At 42.9% G+C, this 19,585-nt stretch overlaps 1 protein-coding gene and 1 pseudogene across 2 annotated transcripts in view; both read right to left on the bottom strand.

The window, feature by feature from the left end:
* PAK1 (p21 (RAC1) activated kinase 1) overlaps positions 1-11,625 on the bottom strand; it is a 140,641-nt gene extending 129,016 nt beyond the window's left edge. For both annotated transcript variants that reach the window (XM_045818173.1, XM_045818171.1), the window contains exon 1: positions 11,045-11,625. The gene's annotated coding sequence lies outside the window, so the exon portion shown is untranslated. The remainder of the gene's footprint in view (positions 1-11,044) is intronic.
* Positions 11,626-11,737: 112 nt separating this feature from the next.
* LOC123805341 lies at positions 11,738-16,081 on the bottom strand (annotated as a pseudogene).
* Between the last annotated feature and the right edge of the window lie 3,504 nt (positions 16,082-19,585).

Consider the following 19,585-nt stretch of genomic DNA (forward strand, 5'->3'; position numbering starts at 1 on the left):
CTGGAAGGGTTCTTGTATGTTGTTGAACTTGAGAAAATCAAACAAACGTTCTTAATAAGGAAGTCATAGGACCTCAGTCAGAATGATGGCTTTACTTTCTTTCATTCAATCAAAAAATATTTGAGTGCCTACTATATGCTAGGAATTGTGAATACAACAGTGAGAAAAAAAGGTACTCTTTTTTTTTGGCCCTGGTTGGTGTAGCTCAGTGGATTGAGCACAGGCTGGGAACCAAAGTGTCCCAGGTTCGATTCCCAGTCAGGGCACATGCCTGGGTTGCAGGCCACAGCCCCCAGCAACTACACATTGATGTTTCTCTCTCTCTCTCTCCCTCCCTTCTCTCTCTAAAAACAAATAAAATCTTTTTTAAAAAAGGTACTTTTTTATTTTAAGGAAAAGTGTACAATGTTAAAACTTATTTTCTTTAGGGTACCATCCCTTAAAGAGAAATGATTCTCTGGAGTTTAGGGTGGGTAGACATTAATCAAACAATGCCATAGCATATACAGTAAGAGTGTAGTTCTATGTAAACAAATAATGATATAAAGTGTTTATATAATTAAATAATTATATAATAATGCTAAAGTGTTTAAAGGTGAAGGGTACTGATACTTTTGCAATATATTCTAAAATATGCTTCAAAATAAGATGGAATAATGAATAAATAGATGAGGGGATGAATAGCTATGCAATAGAGCAAATACAGCAAAATATCACAGAATCTAAATAATGAGTATACAGATGCTCACTGTACATACTTCCCTCCAAACATTTTATTATAAAGAATTTTTCAACATACAAAAAAGCTGAAAGAAGTGTACTGTGAAACAGTTTCAACAGGAGTCAATCTACAGGAGGGATTTTTTTCTCTTTAGTGAAAAATATAATCTTTAACCAACAGTCCCAATTTAGATATTATACCCAGAGGTGATCTCAAAACCACTTGAAAATTGGGATTAATCAATTTAGCCACCAACATTTGCTTGTTTATTTCAGCTGACAATGACAGAGAACATTCCATACTCAAGACACTGCTAACAGTGCTGGTGCATCTCTTCATTCCGGCACTACGAAGGCAGGGTGTTCGGGCCGCCACGAACTGTCTCTGTTCATCTACAAAATCAGAGTGAGTAATTAATCCCTTCTCAATCCCTCAGAATTAACTAGGGTATTGCACAAGATAGCATTTTGAAAGGTCCCTCTACCACCCCAACTTCATCTTGTACCTGTCACTCTTACTCCCTAAGCACCAGACATAACCTTTGTCTCAGTTACTCTATGTTTAGCTAAACCAGCACTATGTAACAGAAATATAATGCAAGGTACTTACATGAGCTAGATATGTAAATCTTAAATTTTCTAGTAGCTATATTTTTAAAGTTAAAAAATTAATTTGAAAATATATTTTAACACAGTTTATCCAACATACTAACATTTCAATATACAAACAATACCAAAAGTTAAATTATTTTTTCAGTACTAAATCTTCAAAATATGATGTGTATTTTATACTTATAGCATATCTGGATGTGTACCAGTCTCGTTTCAAGAGCCCATGCCCTGGTTGGTGTGGCACCGTGGACTGAGCACTGTCCTGCAAACCAAAGGGTCGTCAGTTTGATTCCCAGTCAGGGCACATGCCTAGCTTGCAGGCTGGGTCCCCAGTGGGGAGCATGCAAGAGGCAACCACACACTGATGTTTCTCTCCCTCTCTTTCTCCTTTCCTTCCCCTCTTTCTAAAAATAAATAAATAAAATCTTTAAAAAAAAAAAGAGCTCAATAACCACACTGGTTAGTACACCATGTTAAACAGAATAGCTCTAAACTTTTACTTTGAGGGCCATTGTGCATTTAAAGTGTTCCTTCTGCCTGACACACTCTATGCCCCACTCTCTGCATAACCAGTATCTCCTTATCTTACAGGCCTTAGTTTAAGAACATTATCTCCTTACCTTATCACTCCAAAATTCTCTACATTAGTCCTTTATGACTTTTGTAGGACTTATCAAAACCTGCAACTAATTATTTGTACATTTAACACTTTTCTCTGTATTTCCCCTCTGGAACATAAGCTTTATAAGAGAAAGGGCAAGGTCTATTTCTGTATTCTTTATAACTGTACCTTCAGTACTAAGCATAATGCTTGACACATAGGAAGCAATCAATAAATATTTGTAGACTAACTTAAAAATAAATAGAAGCACTGTAGAGATGTATTGATTTTGTACACTGTACATATAAGTGTGTGTGTTTTGTACACCTACTCTACCAGCCCTGAAATAAGAATATACTCAGCAGCCATTCCTGACTGGCCTTTACAAAGCATCAGTTTCAGACAATGCTCTGGCAAGTGACAATGGATAGAAACAACATGATTTTTTGAAAGAGAACAAGATGTAATTAGCTTTTACCATTCTCTAAGGAACGAGGAATTTTTTTTAAGGAAAGGGAAAAACAAAGAAGTACCACTGGTAAAAGTGCACCCAAATGATCAGGAGCCAATACCAGATCTGGAGACAGAAGACAGGGATTTAAGATTCCAATTTGCAAACTCCCAGCCAGGTTATAATGGATAAGCCACTTAACTTCTCTGCATCTGATGCCTTAAGGATACAGAATTAAATTAAATGACATTGTATAGAAAAGTGTCTGAAAACAGTAAACCCTAATTGTTTCTAGATTGCTTGGGAAACTTGGACTTTCAAAAGTCTATCATTATGAATGTTTCCCCTTTGGTCATCTGGCTTTTTGGTTTAAGTTACTTCATAGATCATACAGATAATTTAAACTAATCAAGCAAAATCTATCCTGACACCAAATAAAAAATCTCAGATTCTGGACTGGTCAAATTCCAGATGGGAAAATGATCTTAAATGGAAAAATAGTTTATAAAATAGTAGTTCTCCAACAGGTGATAGAAGGATTAAGAATCCTTCCAAGTATCCAAGGTCCCAGTCCACCCACCCCCCAACCTGGACATTTAAATTTTGTTTCTCTAGCCCACTGAGAACTCTTTCCCTGGTGAAACACTGTGACTAGTGGACTATGTCCTAGTGAAAAACTGGTACTGATGATGTTCTAGTGCAGCGACTTCCAACCAGTGTGCCTCGGAATTTCAGTAATTAGCTTATGTGTGGCATGAGACGAAAAAGGCTGGAAATCACTGTCCAAGTGTCCTACAAGAGAAGAGGGCAGGGAGGAAGAGAGAAGGGGAAAAAATTACTGTCATAAAATATCTGAGCTGAGAAGTTGGCATCAGAGTTAATGTGTCCACATGACAGCTGAGGAAAGCTGAGGTTCAGGGTGGTTAAGTGACTCAGCATGGTCACACAGTAACAATCAAAAATATCTTCACTTCCCAGCTTGATCTCTCTGCTCCTAAAATTTCTCATCTATAAAATGAATATAAATCTATAAAATGATTATTTTGAGGAGGAAGTGAAAAATCAAAAGTAAAGTGGTTGACGCTGTGAAAGCCCTCAATCAAAGACCAGTTGTGCCCTGTCCCATGGGTCTCAGTTGATTGGGTGTCATCCCACAAAGAGAAAGGTCACCTGTCAGATTCCCAGTTAAGGCACATGCCTACGGTTGCAGGTTCAGTCCCCAGTTGGGGCACATATGAGAGGCAATCAATTGTTGTTTCTCTCCCTCCTTTCCTCTCTCTCTAAAGGTAAATAAGTAAATACATTTTTAAATAAAATAAAAGGTCAGTTATAATGAGGCTGATAATGTTGATTGGTTCCTGATCTCACTTATCCTTAACATAGACTGAGGCTGGGGAAAGGAGGTACCTGAGAAATAGGGAAATCACATCCCAAACTCAATTTTTAAAAAGATTAGAAGGAAACAAGTAAAATGTTACTACCAGTCATCATTCTACAACAAAACTCTATTCTGATGGATTTGTTGGGTTTGGTTTGCTTCAGTTTTTTTAACCTTTTATTCTTCTGTATTCCCCAAATTTTCTATGAGAATTGTGCATCACTTTCATAATAAAAGAAATATAAATGTATTTTTTAAACAAGCAACAGAGGTTGCGTGAAGACACTAAAAGTGGAAGGGTAACTAACTCTCTGACAATATTTTAGCTCACTGGACCCTGGTTATCAACTCCTGAAAAAAAATTTCATTTCAGTGATCAAGGAAAATCCTTGGAATTGCCCACAGAATCTTGGAGCTAAAAGCACTTTTATAGGCCACGTAGTCCAAACTGTCAACGAATAGGCAATATCAGTCAAGCACTTTACAACTTACATATTGCTGTGCGTTTATCTACGGAGCTCATCTGATGGTCCTCCCAAGACTGAAAGGTATAGGACAGCTATGGTGTAATGGAAGACACATGAGTCAGAAGAAGAAGCTCAAGAGTCAGAAGGACCTGGCTTCAAGTCAAACCTTTGCTATACAGCCTCAGGCAATTCAATTAACTTGTTTTCTCTTCTATACAACAGAGGTAAAACAATACCCTTCCTAACTAACCCAGAGAGTTGTAGAAAGGCTAAAGTGAGATAACATCAGTGAAAGTACTTTGTACACTATATAAAAGGCTCTCCAGCACCAGGGCCTTTCCTTCCTCAGTGCTCTTGCCACTCCCCACCTAGCACCAACCTCTAAGTGCACTAAACCAATCAAGGTTCCCCAAACATGAGCTCAAGCCTTCTGGTCCTCACAGGGCTCACTATCTTACAGGAAGATCATTCCTTCCCTCTCTTCCTACCCCTCCTCCCCCACTGTACTTGATTAACCTCTGCTCATTTCTCAGAACCCAACTTAGGTGTCACTTCCCTTAAGGTTTGCCGGGCTACCCCCATTTCAGGGGCCTTTTCTCTGCCTTCACGTTGCACCAGCATATATCTCCGGGTCTCATTTTTGTCTCAATACTTACAGTATTATTGTCTATGGACATCTCTCTTTCTCAACTCTGAACTGAAGGGTAGGGCCAGGTATGAGTCACCTCTTCCTTCGGAGCCCATGACAATGCCTGATGCTTAATGTGTTTAGCAAATAAACATTAAATGAAAATTAAAACATTAGTTTTCATTTAATAGGTACATCAGACATTTATGCAAAACAAGGCAGTCCTTCTCAACCCTGTCTGCATATCAGAATTACCTATAAACCTTCAAAAACAGAGATCCTAAGAGATTTTGATTAACTAGACTTGAGACAGAGCCCAGGCAATTTTTTAAAACATCTTCACAGATGGTTCAAATGCATGGCCAAATTAAAAACCACTGCTATATATAATTGTAGTCATAAAAGTAAAACAATTCTACCTAACATCTATGCAGCTGAGCATCTTACAATTCATTTTCACATATATTATTTCATTTAATCTAAACAACAGCTCTGTGAGTTAGGTATTATTTCTTTTCTGCAAATGAAAAGTAAAGAGATAAATAAGTTAAATGTCCAAGTAGGTCTTTGCCTTATTTAGTGCCAAATTTAGTGCTCTCCCTTCCACATCTACCTCCTTCCCTAGAAAGCGACAGATATTACAGCTGCCAAGAGACAAAGTACTATGAGGACAAGCGTTCAAATGAGGGAGACATTAATCCAGCCTTGTGGGAACCAGGGAGAGAATAAAGCAAGCTGGCCTTGAAGAGCTACGCAGGCCAATGAGGGTGGACGCCACACATATACTGTCACTGTCACTTATTATCCCAAAAGATCCAAAAGGCAGATTCCATAAGGGAGGAAAGTATTCTTGCCAGCCTCAGCTGGTACTCACACGGCCTGAGAAGGAATGGGGCAGGGACACTGGAAAGGGACAGGAGCAGGAATGGGACAGAAGCAAGCCCCATAAACAAGCATGAACTTCCCAGTGCTACATGCAAAATACCTCATCCTGGCTCCATGAGGAAGAGCCAAGACATAATGGATTTTTTATAACTAAGACTTAGATCAATTTTACAGAATTGATCAATACCAAACAAAATCAAATTAGCGAGGAGTCAATAACTGCCAGTTCCTGCTAGACGTACTACTAACGCTTCCTAGAGTGGGGGAAATCTGCGGGATCCTAGCACAGGGATGATTTCCTCATCTCCAAGGCTAGAAGGACGGGAGAGTGAGGGATTACTCAGGGATATAAGGCTTAACACAAGAGCAGAAAAATGTATCACATCATGTTAATAAATGTATGACGGCAAAGGGAAATGAATATTTAGGCACAAGTCACTCAGAACACTGGGTAAAGTCTGACTTTCAGCTTCAGTAGAGAAGTGTAATTTTTAAGTCTGCAATATCATGACCATCTGACATAGAGTTTTATTGGCAATTATTTTTTTGTGGACTTCAGTCAGGATTTTCTTAGCGGGAAGAGGCTAAAGAGATTAGGAAACATTCTAAAGAGACATTTCCAGTGCACCATAGTTTAGTTTAATAGCATTTAAAAGGCAATATGATATAGTGGCAACAGTAAAGCACTACATTTAAATTCAAAAAATGTAGTTTTTAACCAATATTTAGTCATTTGCTAACAACGTGCCTTTGAGCAAGCCAAGACTTCTATGATCCTCAGTCTCCGAAATCTTGTAAAAGGGAAATACCTGTCTCACAGGACTGCTGTAAAGACTGAACAAAAACACCAGGGCAGATGTTAGTCTTTTCCCTGTAGGAAACATAAATGTAAATGTGTGTAAATCTGTCTTCACCGATCTTTCTGTGCACAAAAGAAGAGAGCGGGCTCAATGACGAACGATTTTATTTTAACTCTCTCAGCAATACACTTGCCAAACATCCCTATATCCTCTGTTTGGAAAAATTACAGCACCTGGGTAATGAACATAACACATAACTGCCCCAATCAAGTGGATATTGACTGAAATTGATGTCTGCCACTTCCTTTCAGCAGAGCCTTGAACAAGTTCGCTTTGCCAGTCTGAGCCTCAACTTCCCTATCCACAAAAGAGAGGTACTGGCAATCATCTTGCATGCTAATTTTAAAGACCGGAGAAAACATCTCACGTACCATCTAGTACATAACAGGTGTGCAATAACGAACTGTTAATTAATATGTTTACTACCAGCTAACAACTAGCTAACCAATTACACTTTTCAAAGGTTTCTTTACATTCATTATTTTACTTAGTTGCTTCATAACCTTGTAAGCTGGTCATACAAACTTTTACTATCTCCATTTTACAGGTAGAAGAGGGACAGAGACAAAATTACTTCCATAAAGTTATGCAGTAGTACCGAAACTAAAGTTCATTCTCCTGACTTTCTCCTGGACTCGTTGTTCCTCCTCCCCAAATTACATTAGTCTTTAGGAATTAAAATGACATCTATGAAACAGTATATTCTTTTGGTAACCTTAAACTTCTCTCTTTAACATACAAAAAAAAGTTTATTCCCTATTTTCTGGTTATGATTTAGGAAGACAAAAAGGGGGAAAGGAAACTTCATTAAAACCAGAAACAACCAAATTGAGAATTAACTCAGATTAGCAATTGCTGATTTTACCCTGATTCTTTTTTGTTTTCCCCAACAAAGCCATCAACCTCTTAATTAAAAAATTTTAAAGTCTGCTTATCAAAATGATGCTTATCTGATAAATTATTCCTAAATTGAGGGGGGGGGGTTCGAAAGAGAGCTTTCCCCCATCTTTATGAGCATACATCATTTTTTTACCCCTCATTTTATCCCTTCATTTCAGGACTTAATCACACAATGCTGGGGTACCTTTAACTCCTTAAAGACTTGAATTATCTGAACACGCTGTCCCAGCCTGAGGCCTGGCACATGGCAGGGAGGAACTCAATAAATGTTCATAAATAAATGATGAACAAATGAACACATGCAGCCAATCTCCAAGAGGGAAGTTGGGAAAGGAGAAAACTGGATATTGTATCTCAGGGCTAAGAAGAAAGTGAAAGAAAAAATATATTTAAAGAGCTTCATAAGGAAGAAAAGCTTTGTGTAGAGTCGAACAAGCCTTTGTACAGCTTTAAGCATCACTAGAGAAAGACAAAACCACAGGAGATCCGGAAGAGACAGTTTCAAGTTAAAAGGTTCATAAGTTAGGGTGCTTATTTAGACTTGCAAAACCAAGCTGCACATTCCTAAGAAACAATCCTGGCCTAGGATATTTCGATGGCAGTTTTCAGGTCTTGACTAGAACAAAAGCCAAAAAATCCTGTAGGTTTGGTGGAAAAGACAGATATAAAAGGGGTGGGGGAAGCCCAGTCTAAAATAAATCCCAGAAAAATGTTAGAATCCACTTGGATTTTAACATTAAAACATGGTTCCTCTTCATTCTGAAAACTATTCTTGAATAAAACCCCAATGCGGCAGCTGGCAGTAAATGGGACTTAATCTTCTTATTCATTCAATAAATGTCTAAGTGCCTGCATATAGTCACTATTGTAGGCACTGAATTTAAAGCAGTCAACAAAACAGACAAAATTCTCTGCTCTCAGGAAGCTTTCAATTTAGTGCCAAAAAGGTGGACAATAGACAGGTGGAATGGAAGGGGATGTCGGGCAGTAGGTACTCCGAAAAAGGAGGAAGAGAGCAAGGGGGCTGGCAAGGAGCTGATCTTAGGAAAAGCAGATCTTTTAACCCAGTGGTTTTCCAACTTTGTCAAGTATCAGAATCACCTGGAGGGCTTGTTAAAGCAGAGTTTTTAGGGTTCCAACTCCAGAGTTTTTCATAGGTAGGTCTGGGATGGGAGAAGTAATCTGCAATTCTAACTAATCCCAGATTACACTGATGCTGCTGGTGGAGGGACAATACTTACTAGAGATAATTGTTAAAACCCAAAGGACTAGGTATCATCTATCTCCTGGGCTTTGACTTGTTTCTTCATTCATACACTCATTCATTTCGAACACTTATTCAGTGCAAGGAACTTTGGTAGACACTAAAACTAAATAGATCCTGCCCTCAGGAAATTCACAGGCGAATGGAAAAGACAGGCACCAACGCAAATAACTGCAATAGTGCTATAGAGAGAGAGCTATACGAGTGGTATGTAGAGGAACCAGAGAATGAGGAAGCAACTCATTCTATGAAACTAATAAAAGGGGAGACTAAAAGACTGCCGCTTCCCAGAGGGCCAACAAGCACTTCTCCACAGGCAGGTAGCATTCCAGGGAGAAGGAACAGCACAAGCAAAAGCAGGGATAAGAAAGAACGTGGCTGGGGAGCTATGCAAAGTGAGGCTGCAAAAGTAGGCAGTAGGCTGATCCCTGAAAACTTATTTGGATTCCAGTTGGAAAATTTATCTTTAGGCAATGACTAGTATGAGGTAGGGAAAAATGACGAAGTAGGGAAAAATGGTATCCTCCTTTCAGAAAGCACTGCTTTCCCCAAGCCCAGCACAAGGCCCCATGACATGTGCTTAGTAAGTATATATTGAACTGAACTGACCTGAACAAGTTTTTTATCAAGTGCTGTCTTAACGGATGTGTGGCAGATCACCACCTTCCCTTCAGGACTCACTTGAGCCACAGCAAGACTTGTAAAACAGGTCCAGCAGCCTCAGCGATTGCACACTACTCCCTGTACAGCTGGAATCCCCCAGAGATTAGGGCAGGCCTCCATCCTTTACATGTCTACCTCACCCACTAGACTTTGAGCTCTTTGAAGACAGGGAATATCTTAATAGATAGACTCTGAGTCCCCACAGCCGCAGCAGGAGGCCTGAAACACAGCAGCTCTCCAGACTCCGGTCTTGCGGGGTCAATGAATGTCCGAATAAGCAAATTAGCCAGATAAACCCATGAGCTTACACAGGTGAGGATATGAATAAGCTTCAGGGAAAGTTTCAAGGTCCATAGTCCCAAAACCCGTTTTGAGAAGCAGAGGTTCTAGTTGGGAGGCGGAGTTCACATGCACCTAACGAGGATTGCCCAAGCAGAAACAACAACGGCGTTACAGGTGCTGCGGTAAATCCTACGGGCCTCCGAGGGCTCCAATGAGAAGCCAGATTTGCCTGAGAGAAGTTCGGGAGTGGATGCAGGCAAAGATTTCAAAGTGGGGAGAAGCAGGGATTCTTCAGTGGTCTTGAAAGCTGAGTAGGTGCTCATTGACACCTTCTTGTTTCTAGGGCATCAAAACAAACCCCTGGGACTTTCAGGCTGGAAGTGGCCTGCTCAAGGTCACACAGGAGGTCACAAGGTAAGATCAATGAGGCATCTGTGTGTTGTTGACTCCTGTTTTCTCCCAACAACGTTGAGAAAGCCCAGAAGCACAGTAGGCAAAATTAAAGATTTTTCTCAGCAGCAATTCTTAAAGGCTAATGAATTTGAATTGTTATTGGTAACCACAGTAGCAACCCTTCCCTTCACCTTTCACAATTCCGGTGGAAAAAAGCACAAGACAGCTAGTTTATCCAAGGAGTTTAACAAGCAAGAGCACTTTGCTCCCTACACCCACAACTTCTTGAGTATTCTTCCAAAAACACTCCCACCGATGTTTGCGGTGAAAATATTCAAGACAGTGAATGCTACAGAACTCGTGGCTTTTGAAATGAAATTATTGAACATGAAATAATTCTCTCCCTGTTTGGTTTTAGCTCCACAAGTGACTGAGTATTCCGGGTGTGGGGGAGGGGCTGCAGAAGTCGGGCTGCATCTAGTTGAATTCTTCAAGGAGCTGAGCCCTACAGGTGATTGCCCCGGCCCGGACAGGGGTGATGTTTCGTGCAGAACAAATCGGGCGCCGCTCTGCTGGGCTTCCCGATCGCGCGGGCCAGGGGGAGCGCTGGAGGACCGCAAAGTTCGGGAGGCAGTCGCTCCCAGAGCCGAACCTGTCGGGTGCTCGACCCCTCCCCCGCCCCTGTCCTCCCCCAGGTCCGCCGGGCCCCCCAGAGTCTGAGACCCGCGGCCGCGCGGGCGAGTGCACAGGGGGCCTTTGTTGGTCCGACAGGAACCTCCACACTCGCCGGGCGACGGCCCCGCCTCCTCTCACCTGGGGTCCCCGCACCCGCCGCGCGGAATGAATGGGCCCAGGCCCCCCACCTCGCGCCGCCCACTCCCCGGCGCCCCAGCGGGCCAGCCTGAGACGCCAGGGGCACTGGCGGGAGGCCGGCGCTCACCTTCCGCGCTCGCTCGGCTCGATTCGGCTGCTCCTGCTCCTCCTCCTCCACCACGGTGGCGGCGGCCGAGCCGGGGCGTGTGCGCGAGGGGCCGCCTCACTTTCTCCCCGCCGCCGCCGCCGCGCGCTGGGCGCCTCCCCCACCCTGCTCGGCCCGGCCGGAGTCCCCTCTGCACGGGGAGGGGGCGGGAAGGAGCTGGGTGACTCGGGTGGAGGGCTGCTGTGGGGGGCGGGGACGAGAGCAGGCTCGGGAGGCCTCTAGGGCAGGAGCTGGGGAGACCGAGAGCTCTTTGCGGGGATCTTGAAAGCGCGGAGCTCGGTGAAAGAAGGGGTGAGAGAAAGAGGGGAAAGCGTCGGCGGGGCAGGACGGCTGAGCCGGCGAGGCCGGCGAGAGGGACGAGCTGAAGGGGAGGGAGTGTGCGGGGGAGGCCGCGAGGGGCGTCTACTCTGCTGCTGGCACCTTGGGCTCCAGCTGCAGCCGCGGCCCCGCCCGCAGTGGGGCTATTGTACACCGCGGAGCCCGGCCCGAGAGCCTGTCCCACCGGCCCCCACCTCGCTCCGGGGCGAGGCCGCGGCGCCCGCGGAGTGCCGCCCGCCCCGCCTCCCGCAGGTGGGAGGGGGCGGGGAGACTTGAACAGACCTACGCGAGCGTGGCCAACCCAGGCTTGGGGGAAGGCGAGCGCCCTGGATGACGTCATCGGCGCATGACGCCAAAGGCTAGGGAATCACCCTGTGGCCGCATGACATCATTGCTCTCCTGTCTCAGCTCTCCGCTGGCACTTGACCGCTGCAGGCTGTTTGACTCGGCCGTACTAGGGGAGGGTTTTAGGGTAATGTCTGGGGGCGTTAATAGTGTGGTCAGGGTGGAAGAAGACTGCTAAGCCCTTGGTCTTGTGGTCCTCTTCAGGTTACGAAGCATCAATGCATCAGCTAGATCATTGTCGAGACAAGGATTTGAAAACCACCTCAGAGCCAGGCACTTTTAATACGATTTGGAGTTGGGGTTTGGTGGGGGGGGGAGGTAAGGGAGAACAAAGAGATAATAACAGAGATTTTGAGCTATTGTGTACTGACATTGAAAAAATCGGGCTTTCCTGTTCTAACACTAAGAACAGAGACTAAGAATTGAGACTAAGTTCAACCTAAACCTTTCCCCTGAGGTCAGATTCCACATTTCCCAATGCCTTCTAGACAGCATCACTTACATTCTTAACTATACCTGAAATTCCACATGTCCAAACGGAAACTTTAGTGACTGGGGATCTGGAATCTGATTCTTCCTTCACATACCAGCTGTACAAATATTAGTGACAAAATCATAACATTTCTAAGCCACAATTTCTCCATCATAAGTAGTACCCGTGTATCCTTACCTTCGTCTGTACAAGCCTCAGTTTTACTATAATAATAGTTACTACAATTTACCACATATTAAGACCCTCAGAATTTTGTCTGTACCTATTACCATTTTCCCCTAAAGTTGGGACTCGTATTATTTTCTGGCCTTAGTGAATGGACCTCCATCCAGCAGCTTCTATTCTTCCTCTCCCAACACCCCAATCAAACTAGTCACCAAATCTTGTACAGTCTCCTATGTATTTCTCCAACCTTGCCCTTCTCTTCACTCACTGCCATCACCTGGACAACGGGAGCAGCTTTGAGTATCTCCAAGTTCAATGCACTCCTACTGGTGACGGGGGCAGCCTTTCAAAGCCATAAATCTGATGATGCTCTCCCCTGTTTAAACACTTTGGAAGGCTTTTGTTGCTTTCTGGATAAGGTTCAAACTCCTTAACTTGACACTGTACAACCTTGGTGCTTACATCAGCCATTCTAGCTTCATCTCACACCTTTAATCTTTTGTTCCAGCTACACAAAATGCTACTTAATGTTCTTTTAACACACTTACCTTCTTGGCTCCTGAGCCCTTCTGTCTTTACCTCTTTGGCCCATACCTCTTCATTCGGTAAAGCCCAGTTCAAATGTCATGTTCATTTATTCATTCAACTAATTTTTTTTCTATTATGTTTTCTTTTATGTTTTTTACTGTTGTTGAGTTACAGCTGTCCCACCTCTTTCCCCATTGTTCACCCCACAGTCCCCACTCCCACAGTCAATCCCGCCCCATTGTCCATGTCTGTCAACTTGTATTTCTCAAGTTTTCCTGAGCCTTCACAATATTGTAATCCTATAGTATTTCCATGCCTTTTATGGCATGTAGCCCACTGTGTAGTAATTGTGTTTGTGTATCTGACTCCCTGAGCTCCCTGAGATCAAGTCCTATTCCTACCCATACTATCTATATCTCTAGTATCTGGAATAGTGCCTGACACATAGTCATAGAATCAATGTTATAAAAACATATCAAATAAAGGTTAACATAGTGCCTACTATGTGCTAGACATTGTTCTAAGCACTATCTCTTTTAAGCCTCTAACCACTTTTTGAGATGGACTATTATCCCCCCATTTTATCAATGAGAACCAAGGCACAAAGGAGTTACGTAACTTAACCCAAGACCATAACCCAGTAAATTCATCCTAATCTAAACTGTTTTTGTATGGTCTCCATGGTGGGTAGAATAATGGCTCCCTAAAAATATTCACATTGTAATCCTCAGAACCTACAAATATGTTACCTTCCATGGCAAAAGGGAAATTGCAGGTTAAATTAAATTAAGTATATATTTTTATAGGAAATAAAGACATTTGTGTATTGAGGGTAAGAGGATGCAAGCAATATAAAAATCAAAAGCTTATCTGACTTTAATTGGCTTTTCTTTGTTTTTGTTGAATGTGGATGGGATTTTATTTGTATATTTTCTAAGTGTCCCAATCTGCTCATGAAGTCCTTATACAAGGGGAGGCCATGGGGCAAAGGTTCTTTAAGTGGCCCATTGGGACAGCTCTTATCAGGGCAGGAGAACTGCTCGGTGCTGCCTACTTCTTTCCCTTCTGCATCACGGGTTATCACAAAATAGACATTGCACATGATGGTGAGCCCAGCAATTAGCAAAAAGCAGCTCTGGAGGCCCACTCTGCCCTCTCAGCACTGGTCCAGGTCCTTCATTATTTTGTCCACAGCCAGAGAATCTTTCTGATTTTTCTAAAAATCTAGAGAACTCCTTTTCCATGAGTATTGTCAGGCCCTCCTTTGGGTGTTTGTTTGTTTTAATTTTTTTTAATCCTCACCCAATGATATGTTTGTTGATTTTAGAGAGAGAAGGGAGAGAGCGGTAGAGAGAAACATTAATGTGATTGATTGGTTGCCTCCCATGTGTGCCCTGACCAGGGATTGAACCAAACCACAGCCTAGGTGCGTGCCCTGACCTGGAATCAAGCCCGCAGGTTTTTGCTGTATGGGATGACACCCCAACCAAGTGAGCAACCTGGTCAGGTCTCAGGTCCTCCTTTGTTAAGTAGCCTTTGTCCCCAGAAAATTTGTAAAATGGGAAGATCATGGTTTCCATGGTGTGTTCCATTTGAGACAGAAATGTGGTGAGGTCCTGGCTGAAGGCACAGCAGGATTGTCAGCTGGGACACTCAGCCAGGGCCAAGTTAAGGATCTTGAGATGTGGAAGCTATTCTGGATTATCCAGGTGGATTCACTGTAGTCACAAGGATCCTTAAAAGTGAAAAGGGGAGCAGAAGAGGGAGGAAGAGGTAGGTTAGACTGCAGAAGAGGTCAGATGTGAGTTGTGATTCAATGGGAGAAGCATTCCACCCACACCTTGAAGACAAAGGAAGAGAGCTACCAGCTAAGGAATAAAAAGAATTCCAGGAGCCGGAAAAGGCAAGAAAAAAGATCCTTCTTTGGAGACTTTAGAAAGAAACAGAGCTCTGTGAGCAGCTTGATTGTAGCCCAGGGACACCCACTTAAGACTTTGAACCACAGAACTGTAAAAAATGTGTGTTTGGCTGAACAGGAGGGCATGACCCCTGAATACCCAGCAGGTAGGGAGGCAGTGGTGGTAAAGAATGCGATCAGAGTGTCTGGCCCTGGTGTGGGGAATGAAAGCCATCCCCACCCCCATGCACATATCCATACACCCTCTCAAATGAAGCATGCTGAACCATAAAAAATAAAATAATGAATTATGTTGTTTTAAGCCATTATATTTGTGACAGTTTGTTACAGCAGCAATAAGAAACTAATACGGTCTCATATCAAGGGCAACAACTCTGTGCTAACAAGTGGGAGGCAGCTACTTGCTAGAGGTATAGGTTCTCTGTTGCATCCACCCAAATTCATCCATCCCAGGCCTCAGGGTCCCACTCTCTGCCATAGATACCCTGACATTAGCATAAAAGAACTGTCAGAGGACCTCTGCCACCCTAACAATTACATTCTCAGCCTGATTTTCAGCCTAGTGTGCTCTCCAGCTGCAGGAGAATAGGGTTTTTTTTTTTAAATCTTCCACAAAGTTCTTCTGGATTTTATACCATGTCCCGAATTGTTAAGTAGATAACCTGAGCCTGAAATTCTCTTTCTCCTAGGCTTTTAGGATAGCTAACGAAACCCAGCCAATCCACGGAACTATAATTAACATTACCCCCATTCCATTTGAGTGCTGCAGCGTGAATTCTCAATGGGGGTGACGTCTCCCCCAAGCAAGTGGACACTTGTCCTTGAGGGGGAAAAAACCTTACATATTATAGTGGTTTGTGGCATCCAAACCTCAGGCCTATTTGACAAAATCTCATACCTTAGTATTTAATTTCTCTGGCTAGGGATATTTTATTTGTATGTATTTTTATTGAGGTATAATTGAAATATAATACTGATTAGGTGTATAACATAATGATCTGATATATGTATATATGCAAAATGATTGCCACCATACATTTAGTTAACATCCATCACCACATAATAGTTATAAATTCTTTTTCTTGTAATGACAACGTTTAAAATCTACTCCCTTTGCAACTTTCAAATACACAAAACAGGATTGTTAGCCACAATCACCACGCTGTAGATCACATCCCCAAGGCCTTGTTTACCTTATAACGGGCAGTTTGTACCTTTTGCCCACCTCCATGTCTTTTGCCCACCAGTTCCTCCCACCCCCATGCCCCCCAACACATATACCTGGGATATTTTAAATTTAATTTTTCTCCTTGGGACAGCAATATTTTTTTAAAAAACAGATTAAGAATTTGTTGCCAGGAGCTACTGCATAATCGAATGTGCTCCTTCCAGCTGTACTTCTATCTACCACAGGTAAAGACCTTGGTTGTGACAGCTCAGCCAATCAGGGGCCATCCCTGCTCAACCGGCGCCAATGACAGATTCCTTGTTGCCATCTGATCGGTGACTACTTCCATCCCAGAATCTCATCCTGAAGTGGTACCTAAGTTTAGGTTTCCCAAAAAGCAACACCTGAGATGAATACGTGGGTGCAGGTTGCTTATTTGGGAGGTAATCCTAGGAAACAGTAATGAGGTGAGGGAAAGCAAAAGCCAATGCAGACTGTGTTGTTGAGGGTCTTGCTTCTGCCAGAACTTCCCAGAATGCCTCCCAGAACAGACCTCCTGAAAGATTAGAGTTCTTATCTGCCAGCTTCCATCCCTCCTTGGGTGAGGCATTCCCAAAGCTGCTGGCTCCCTGGACTTTGTGGCTTTGCTTCCAAGTCTAGCAAGCAGCAACAGACATCAGAGAAAATCCTAGGGCAGCATAAGGAAAGACGTGAGGTGGACACTTGAGGCGACACACTAGCGGCACGAGGAGAGTTGGGACTGTCCACCACAATCGTGCTGCCGTCTGAGGTGGGCTAAGAAGGTGTGATGACGAATACCAGAAATCTCTGCTCCAGACTAAGCAGGTCTCACGTATAGCTTCACATTATAAAACCAGCTTTCGTAGACAGTGCCAAACCTATTTTTCAAAATACTTGAACCAATTTATACTCCCACCAAGTGATGTATGAGAGTTCCAGTTATCTCCTATCTCCACCAGTTCTCAGTGTTATCAATCCTTACTATTGTAATCACTCCGGTGGTTAGGTAGTGATATTGCATTATTGTAATGGGCATTTATTTGATTACTAATGAGGTGGAAAACCTGTTTATAAATTTCTTGGTCATTTGAATATTCGCTTTTGTGAAGCATCTGTTCAGATCTTTAGCTCTGATTTTTAAAATCAACTTCATTGAGGTATAATTTACAGATAATAAAATATACTTATTTTAAGTATTTCGGTTGATGAGTTATGACAAATGCATCTTTGTGGACACTGTCACACCCCTTCTGACCCAGGCAGTGCCCTTGTGCCCCTTCTGCAGTCAACCCCCAGCCCCCGGCCATCAGTGGCCTGCTCACTGTCACTTTAAATTAATGTTGCCTGCTCTAGAATTTCACACAAATGGAACCATACGGTATGTCCTCTTTGTGTCTGGTTTCTTTCATTCAGCACAATGTTTTTTGAAATCATCCATGTCGTGTCATGTGTCAGTCAGTACTTCTTCCTTTTTGTTGCTGACTAGTATTCCATTGTATAGATATACTACAACTTGTTTATCTATTCAACTGTGGATGTTGATAGGACTTCAAGTCTTGGGTCGTTATGAATAAAGCTACTATGATCACTCATGTACAAGTCTTTGTGTGGACATGTGTTTCTATACCTCATGGGTGGGAAATGAGTGGGCGGTAGGGTAAGTGTGTATTTAACTCTACAAGCATTGTCACACTGCTTTCCAAAATAGTTGTGCCATTTGGTGTCCTCTTGACGTGTCCCAGTCGTTCTTGGAGCACTTCCTTGCTTTTTGGTCCACTGTGTTCTAAGCTCTTCTTGTCCTGTCTTTAACCCAGCCCTCAAATCAGCCACTTCTCCAAAGAGTTCTGACTCCTTTCATGAAGAATAGAATTCAGAACCCAAGATCTAAGCACTAGATAGGTCATTACTACAGAGTGTCACTGTTTTCCGATGCTCTCAGCCTGTATAAGGCTCCAAGACAACTCACTCTCCTTCTGGCCTTTACAAAGCATGCCACCAGGAGTTCCAGAGCTACAAGGAAATGAATTCTGCCCACAACTTGAGGGAGCTCACAAGCCTCTGATGATAATGCAACCCACTGACTCCACGATTGTACCCTAGTGAGACCCTGAGCAAAGGACCAGACTCCTGGCCCACAAAACCTGGGGTGGTGAGCATGTGTGGTTTTCAACCACTAAGTTTGTGGTAATTTGTCACTGAGCAATAGAAAACTAGTGTGGCGGGGTGGGAGAGAAGGCTGCAAGAATTAGAGACACTCATAAGAGTTTGCAAAGGCAGAAGTGAGACAGGGATCGTCTCCCTGCTGCTTTAGCTGTCACTGCTGGGGAGAACAGTGAAGAAGACTGGGGGTTTTCTGCAACAATATCTCAATGGGCAGTCTCTGACTTTGTGGGTGTCTAGAGTTAGTTATAACAACAGTAGTAGCAACAGCCTGATCCCTCAGTCACACTGTGTTGTGTATTCTTGAACACCGCTTGAACACTGGTGGGCTTCTGACACCCCACCTCCCTAAGTGTGCAAGAAGTGGCAGCTCCACGGGAGAGGTCAGGTGGGCAGTGCTGTTCTGGGAGTTATTCCTGGAGGGTCAGCCTACACCTCACTCCTCCTAATTTTGCAACAACATTATAAGAACCTCATTTCTCTTTTAATATTTTTGACTTACAATAGCTATAGTGATTTCTGTTTCCTGCACCTAAAGCTTAACTGATATACCTGCCTTTGCTTGAGCTAGTTTAAAAGACTTCCTGTTCCTTGTGAAAAAATGATATTAGTCTAAGACACCAGTGGGGGCATTAAGATTTAACTGTTGTGACAAGAGGGGAGGGGGGACTCAAGGGTTCGTGAGGCTGGGTTAGGGTTAATTCATTCAACCAACACATTTCATTCATCCCCTACTTTAAGTAAGGCCCTGGAAATACAGAGATAAGTCATTAACACCCCCACCTTCAAAGAGCTCAAAGGCTAGTTGGGAAGTCAAACACAGATATGAATAAATAATGGTACAACATGTTATGACCTGTCAAAGGAATTAAATAAGTGTAGTGGGAGGCCAGAGAAGACAGCAATAATTCTGCCTCCCCAGGGGTATTAGGAGATGGCATGAAGCTGGGTCTTATAGGATGAGTGAGCCTAAAAAGAAGATAGAGAAAAAGGACCCATCACCACCCATGAGCCCTGTTGAATTACAAGTGAGTCAGTCACTTTAAAATATAGATAGATAGATAGATAGATAGATAGATAGATAGATAGATAGATAGATAGATAGATTTTTAGAGAGAGAAAAGAAGGAAGAAAGAGGGAGGAAGGGAGAAAGTGAGAGAGAATCATCAATTTGTTGTTTCAGTTATTATTCATTCCTTGGTTGCTTCTTGTATGTGCCCTGATGGGGACTGAACCCATAACCTTGGCACAACAGAACGCTCCAACCAACTGAGCTACCCAGCCAGAGAAGTCACTTTTGATACATCATTTCATTTAACCCTCACAACATCCCCATAAGTCAGTATTATTATCTCTTTGTTACAAATAAGGAAGGTGGACCAAAGA

Source organism: Phyllostomus hastatus, unplaced genomic scaffold (genome assembly GCF_019186645.2).
Source record: "Phyllostomus hastatus isolate PE091 unplaced genomic scaffold, TTU_PhHast_1.1 phas_scaffold_317, whole genome shotgun sequence".
Taxonomy (NCBI): domain Eukaryota; kingdom Metazoa; phylum Chordata; class Mammalia; order Chiroptera; family Phyllostomidae; genus Phyllostomus; species Phyllostomus hastatus.